The sequence below is a fragment of the Vicia villosa genome, linkage group LG4, assembly GCF_029867415.1.
Source record: "Vicia villosa cultivar HV-30 ecotype Madison, WI linkage group LG4, Vvil1.0, whole genome shotgun sequence".
NCBI classification, from domain to species: domain Eukaryota; kingdom Viridiplantae; phylum Streptophyta; class Magnoliopsida; order Fabales; family Fabaceae; genus Vicia; species Vicia villosa.
Genome location: NC_081183.1, coordinates 141,518,525 through 141,526,142, shown reverse-complemented (window position 1 = coordinate 141,526,142; position 7,618 = coordinate 141,518,525).

Here is a 7,618-nt window from a genome sequence, read left to right as displayed (position 1 = left end):
CTGAGACTTGAGTTCCAGAAGTTCAGTTAGACCGGAAACTAACTCATCTCTAGTAAGTTCAGAAAATACCTCTTCAGAATCTGATTCTGATGTAGATTCTGATCCGTCATCTTCTGTCGCCATCAGCGCACAGTTGGCCTGCTCATCTTCTGAATCATCTTCTGACTCATCCCAGGTTGCCATAAGACCTTTCTTCTTATGAAACTTCTTCTTGGGACTTTCCTTCTGAAGATTTGGACATTCATTCTTGAAGTGTCCAGGCTCGTTGCATTCATAGCACATGACCTTCTTCTTGTCAAATCTTCTTTCATCAGAAGATTCTCCACGTTCAAATTTCCTTGAACTTCTGAAGCCTCTGAACTTCCTTTGCTTGGTCTTCCAGATTTGATTTAGCCTTCTGGAGATCAGGGACAGTTCATCTTCTTCTTCAGATTCTGATTCTTCAGGATCTTCTTCTCTGGCCTGAAAAGCGTTAGTGCATTTCTTGATATTTGATTTTAATGCAATAGACTTACCTTTCTTTTGAGGCTCATTTGCGTCCAGCTCTATTTCATGACTTCTCAAGGCGCTGATAAGCTCTTCCAGAGAAACTTCATTCAGATTCTTTGCAATCTTGAATGCAGTCACCATAGGACCCCATCTTCTGGGTAAGCTTCTGATGATCTTCTTCACATGATCAGCCTTGGTGTATCCTTTGTCAAGAACTCTCAATCCAGCAGTAAGAGTTTGAAATCTTGAAAACATCTTTTCAATGTCTTCATCATCCTCCATCTTGAAGGCTTCATACTTCTGGATTAACGCTAGAGCTTTGGTCTCCTTGACTTGAGCGTTTCCTTCATGAGTCATTTTCAAGGACTCATATATGTCATAGGCCGTTTCCCTGTTAGATATCTTCTCATACTCAGCATGAGAGATAGCATTCAGCAAAACAGTTCTACATTTATGATGATTCCTGAAAAGCTTCTTTTGATCATCATTCATTTCTTGCCTTGACAGCTTTACGCCTCTGGCATTCACAGGATGTTTGTAACCATCCATCAGAAGATCCCATAGATCACCATCTAGACCCAGAAAGTAACTTTCCAGTTTATCTTTCCAGTATTCAAAGTTTTCACCATCAAATACCGGCGGTCTAGTATAACCATTGTTACCGTTGTATTGCTCAGCAGAGCCAGATGTAGATGCAGGTGTAGGTGTAGTCCTTTCACTTTCATCAACCATCTTTTAAATGAAGCGTTTTTCTCTTCCTGGATCTTTTCTAAACACGGTTAAGTGCTTGCACCTTAGAACCGGCGCTCTGATACCAATTGAAGGATAGAAAAACACTTAGAAAGGGGGGGGATTGAATAAGTGTGACTTTAAATCTTGGACGATAAAAATAAATTGCACAATTATTTTTATCCTGGTTCGCTGTTAACGAAGCTACTCCAGTCCACCCCCGCAGAGATGATTTACCTCAACTGAGGATTTAATCCACTAATCGCACGGATTACAATGGTTTTCCACTTAGTCCGCAACTAAGTCTTCCAGAGTCTTCTGATCACACACTGATCACTCCGGGAACAACTGCTTAGTTCACTCCTAAGACTTTTCTAGAGTCTACTGATCAACACGATCACTCTAGGCTTAGTTCACTCCTAAGACTTCCAAACTGCTCAGCCAACTGCTAAGACTTCCTAGAGTATACTGATCAACACGATCACTCTAGTTCCTTACAACTTAATGTAATCAATTCAAGAGTTTACAAATGCTTCTTAAAAGCGATAATCACAACTGTGATATTTCTCTTACAGTTTAAGCTTAATCTCACTAAGATATTACAACAGCAATGTAGTGAGCTTTGATGAAGATGAAGATTCTGAGTTTAGATTTGAACAGCGTTTCAGCAAGTTTGATATAAGTTGTTTTGGTGCAGAATCGTTAACCTTGCTTCTCATCAGAACTTCATATTTATAGGCGTTGAGAAGATGACCGTTGAATGCATTTAATGCTTTGCGTGTTCCGTACAGCATCGCATTTAATGTTATACGCTTTTGTCAACTACCTCGAGCCTTGTTCACGCTGTGTCTACTGACGTAGCCTTTAGTAGCTTTTAACGTTCCTTTTGTCAGTCAGCGTAGTCTGCCACGTGTACTTCCTTCTGATCTGATGTTTGTGAATACGACGTTTGAATATCATCAGAGTCAAACAGCTTGGTGCATAGCATCTTCTGATCTTCTGACCTTGAAGTGCTTCTGAGCGTGATACCATCTTCTGATCTTCAGTGCTTCTGATCTCATGTTCTTCTGATGCTTCCATAGACCCATGTTCTGATTCTGCTTCGACCATCTTCTGATGTCTTGCCAGACCATGTTCTGATGTTGCATGCTGAACCATTTTGAGACACATCTTCTGAGCGTTGAATTATGCGTACTCTTTATATATTTCCTGAAAGGGAAATTGCATTGGATTAGAGTACCATATTATCTTAAGCAAAATTCATATTATTGTTATCATCAAAACTAAGATAATTGATAAGAACAAATCTTGTTCTAACAAAACTGAAATGATTTGCACAGTTACCTAGGGCGGCGTCTCCTCAACTGCACGCATGCTTGTCCAAAAATAGTGAACACGTGTTCATTTTCTAGAAAGACTGGTGGCAGCTGTTTTGCTTTAAAAGAGATTCTGAATCAACTTAGATAATGAAACGTTAGAAATAACAGAACCAGAACTTCTAATTGATCATTATCAGAACTTCTTATAAACACATAATCCTAACACATTTCAGAATTTAACCATACATAAGATCTTCTTATCTTCTCATTCTGGGCATAAATCCATACTGATATTCTTCAGAATGAACTTAAACCTATCTTCAGCAAGGGGTTTTGTAAATATATCAGCCCATTGATGGTCTGTATCCACAAAGTTCAAAGAGAGAACACCCTTCTGAACATAGTCCCTAATGAAATGATGTTTAATCTCAATATGTTTAGCTTTGGAATGTAAGATAGGATTCTTTGATAAACATATGGCAGAAGTATTATCACAGAAGATAGAAATGTTACTCTCATATATTTGATAATCTTCTAGCTGACTCTTCATCCAGAGCATTTGTGTGCTACACCCAGCAGCAAGAACATATTCTGCTTCTGTTGTTGAGAGGGCAATAGTAGCTTGCTTCTTGCTGTACCAGGAGATCAAGTGACTTCCAAGAAATTGATAACTTCCAGAAGTACTCTTCCTTTCAATTCTATCTCCAGCATAGTCAGCATCACAAAATCCTACTAAGTTGTATTCTTTAGATCTTCTGTAGACTAAACCAACATTAGTAGTACCTTTCAGATACCTTAGAATTCTCTTAACAGCAGTTAAGTGAGATTCTCTAGGATCTGATTGGAATCTAGCACACAAACAAACACTAAATAGAATGTCAGGTCTAGAAGCAGTTAAATATAGAAGAGATCCAATCATACCTCTGTACAACTTTTGATCTACCTTCTTACTTACCTCATCCTTACCTAGAACACACGTTGGATGCATAGGAGTTTTGGCTTCTTTGCTTTCAGAAAGATTAAACTTCTTCAAAAGTTCTTTCATATACTTCGTTTGATGAACATAAGTTCCATCAGAAGTTTGATTGATTTGAATCCCAAGAAAATACTTGAGTTCACCCATCATACTCATTTCAAATTCAGCCTGCATAGACTTAGCAAACTCCTTTCCAAGTGAAGCGTTAGATGTTCCAAAAATAATATCATCAACATAAATTTGACAAATCAAAATGTCCTTCTTAGACGTTTTACAGAAAAGGGTCGTATCCACTTGTCCTCTAGTGAAACCATTGTTCAGAAGGAAAGAACTTAATCTCTCATACCAAGCTCTAGGAGCTTGCTTCAATCCATACAATGATTTCTTAAGTTTGAAAACATGTTCTAGAGACTTAGAGTCTTCAAAACCAGGAGGTTGGTGGACATAGACTTCCTCATCTATATATCCATTTAAGAAGGCAGTCTTAACATCCATCTGATATAGAGTGATGTTATGTTGAGTGGCAAAAGAAATTAATAAGCGAATAGATTCTAACCTGGCCACTGGTGCAAAGGTTTCTGTATAGTCAATTCCTTCTTGTTGACTATAACCCTGAGCCACCAGTCTGTCTTTGTTTCTTACCACTTCTCCCTTCTCACTTAGCTTGTTTCTGAAAACCCACTTTGTACCAATGATGTTGAATCCTCTTGGTCTAGGAACCAAATCCCATACATCATTCCTTGTAAACCGATTTAGTTCTTCTTGCATGGCAATTATCCAGTCTGGATCTTCTAGAGCTTGATCAACAGAAGTTGGCTCGATCAAAGAAACATGACCTAATTGACATTTTGCATTGTTCTTAAGGAATACTCTTGTTCTGATAGGATCATCTTTCTTTCCAAGGATCACATCTTCTGAGTGAGATGAGGTAAGTCTAGAAGATCTTCTGACTGTTGGCTCTTTAGAAATTCTGAGATTCTCTAAAGATGCAGCAACTTGATCTTCTGATCCTTTGCTTCTGAGACTTTCAGCTTCTGAAACTTTGCTTCTTGATTCTTCAGCTTCTGATATGTCAATATCTATATCTGCAAAATTCTCAAACTGCTTTGGCTTTTCAAGACCAAGCTTATCATCAAATCTGATATTGATTGATTCTTCTACAACCAATGTTTCAGTATTGTATACTCTGTAGCCTTTAGAGCGTTCAGAATATCCAAGAAGAAAACATTTTTGTGCCTTAGAATCAAACTTACCAAGATGATCTTTAGTATTCAGAATAAAACAAACACATCCAAAAGGATGAAAATATGAAATGTTGGGCTTTCTGTTCTTCCACAATTCATAAGGAGTCTTATTTAGAATAGGTCTCATAGAGATTCTATTCTGAATATAACATGCAGTGTTTATTGCTTCTGCCCATAAGTGCTTAGCCATATTGGTCTCATTGATCATGGTTCTGGCCATTTCTTGCAGAGTCCTATTCTTTCGATCTACAACTCCATTTTGCTGTGGAGTTCTAGGGCAAGAGAAATCATGGGCAATACCATTTTCTTTGAAGAACTCCTCAAAGAATCTGTTCTCAAATTTGCCACCATGATCACTTCTGACCTTTATGATTTTGCACTCCTTCTCAGATTGGATCTGAGTGCAGAATTCAAAGAACACTGAATGAGACTCATCCTTGTGTTTTAAGAACTTTACCCATGTCCAGCGGCTATAATCATCTACGATGACTAATCCATATTTCTTCCCTATGACAGATGTTGTTTTGACTGGTCCAAACAGATCAATGTGCAGAAGTTCTAACGGCCTAGAGGAAGAGACAACATTCTTAGATTTGAATGCAGGTTTGGAGAACTTGCCCTTCTGACATGCCTCACAAAGAGCATCTGATTTGTATTTCAGATTTGGGAGTCCTCTGACCAGATTTAGTTTGTTAATCTGAGAAATCTTTCTCAAACTAGCATGTCCTAATCTTTTGTGCCAGACCCATTGCTCTTCAGAAACAGACATAAGGCAAGTCACCTTCTGCTTCTCAAGATCAGAAAGATCAATCTTATAAATGTTGTTCTTTCTCTTGCCTGTAAATAGGATTGAGCCATCCTTCTGACTTACAGCCTTGCAAGACTTTTGATTGAAGATTATATCATAACCATTGTCACTTAATTGACTTATGGACAATAAGTTATGCGTTAATCCTTCTACAAGAAGTACATTAGTTATGGAAGGAGAGTTACCAATACTTATGGTTCCAGAGCCAATAATTTTGCCCTTCTGATCTCCTCCAAACTTGACTTCTCCACCAGACTTTAGCACCAGGTCTTGGAACATAGACCTTCTTCCCGTCATGTGTCGCGAGCACCTAGAGTCCAGGTACCATGACATTTTGTGCTTTGTCTTCTTTGCTGCCAAGGATATCTGCAACAAAAATTATCTTCTCCTTAGGTACCCATAATTTCTTGGGTCCTTTCTTGTTATTTTTCCTCAAGTTCTGATTGAACTTGGGTTTAGCATAATAATTAACAGGAGGGACAGCATGATATTCTTTAGGTTTGACAGCATGATATTTTTTAGGTTGTGTCACATGCTTCTTGGTGTGTGTAGTATGAAAACTTTGTGCATGTGAGGTAAGCCTAATATCATGTAAGTGGCCATGTTTGAACTGCTCATACAATGGCTTGTATGTGATTTTCAACTCATCAACAGGTTCAAATTTATGTGGGATATCACCCTCATAGCCAACGCCAATCCTTTTGTTTTCAGAAACTCCAAATATCATAGAAGCAAGGTGACTTCTGCCAATACTTCTAGATAGAAACTTTCTGAAGCTCGAGTCATATTCTTTCAGAATATGGTTGAGGCTAGGAATGGATTTTTCTGATTCAGAAGGAGATCCAATGTCTTTGGATAATTTTAAAACTTTTTCCTTCAGTTCTGAATTTTCCACTTCCAGCTTCTTAGTTTCAGATTCAAATAGCTTTTTCAGCTTTTTGTATTTGATACTAAGATGAGCCTTGAGTTCCAGAAGTTCAGTTAAACTGGAAACTAATTCTTCTCTAGATAGTTCAGAAAATACCTCTTCAGAATCTGATTCTGATGTAGATTCTGATCCATCATCCACTGTGGCCATCAGTGCAAAGTTTGCTTGCTCGCCTTCAGAGTCTGATTCTGATTCTGATTCAGAATCATCCCATGTTGCCATAAGACCCTTCTTCTTATGAAGCTTCTTCTTGGGATTCTCCTTCTGAAGTTTTGGACATTCATTCTTGAAGTGTCCAGGCTCATTGCATTCATAGCAGATGACCTTCTTCTTGTCAGATCTTCTGCCACCAGAAGATTCTCCTCTTTCAGGCTTCTTTGAACTTCTGAAGTTCTTGAACTTCCTTTGCTTGCTCTTCCAGAGTTGGTTAACCCTTCTGGAGATCATGGACAGTTCATCTTCTTCTTCTGATTCTGATTCTCCAGAATCTTCTTCTTCAGCCTGAAAAGCGTTAGTGCATTTTTTATAATTAGATTTTAATGCAATGGACTTACCTTTCTTCTGAGGTTCATTTGCATCCAGCTTTATCTCATGGCTTCTTAAGGCACTGATTAGCTCTTCCAAGGAAACTTCATTCAGATTCTTTGCAATCTTGAATGCAGTCACCATAGGACCCCATCTTCTGGGTAAGCTTCTGATGATCTTCTTCACATGATCAGCCTTGGTGTATCCTTTGTCAAGAACTCTCAATCCAGCAGTAAGAGTTTGAAATCTTGAAAACATCTTTTCAATGTCTTCATCATCCTCCATCTTGAAGGCTTCATACTTCTGGATTAACGCTAGAGCTTTGGTCTCCTTGACTTGAGCGTTTCCTTCATGAGTCATTTTCAAGGACTCATATATGTCATAGGCCGTTTCCCTGTTAGATATCTTCTCATACTCAGCATGAGAGATAGCATTCAGCAAAACAGTTCTACATTTATGATGATTCCTGAAAAGCTTCTTTTGATCATCATTCATTTCTTGCCTTGACAGCTTTACGCCTCTGGCATTCACAGGATGTTTGTAACCATCCATCAGAAGATCCCATAGATCACCATCTAGACCCAGAAAGTAACTTTCCAG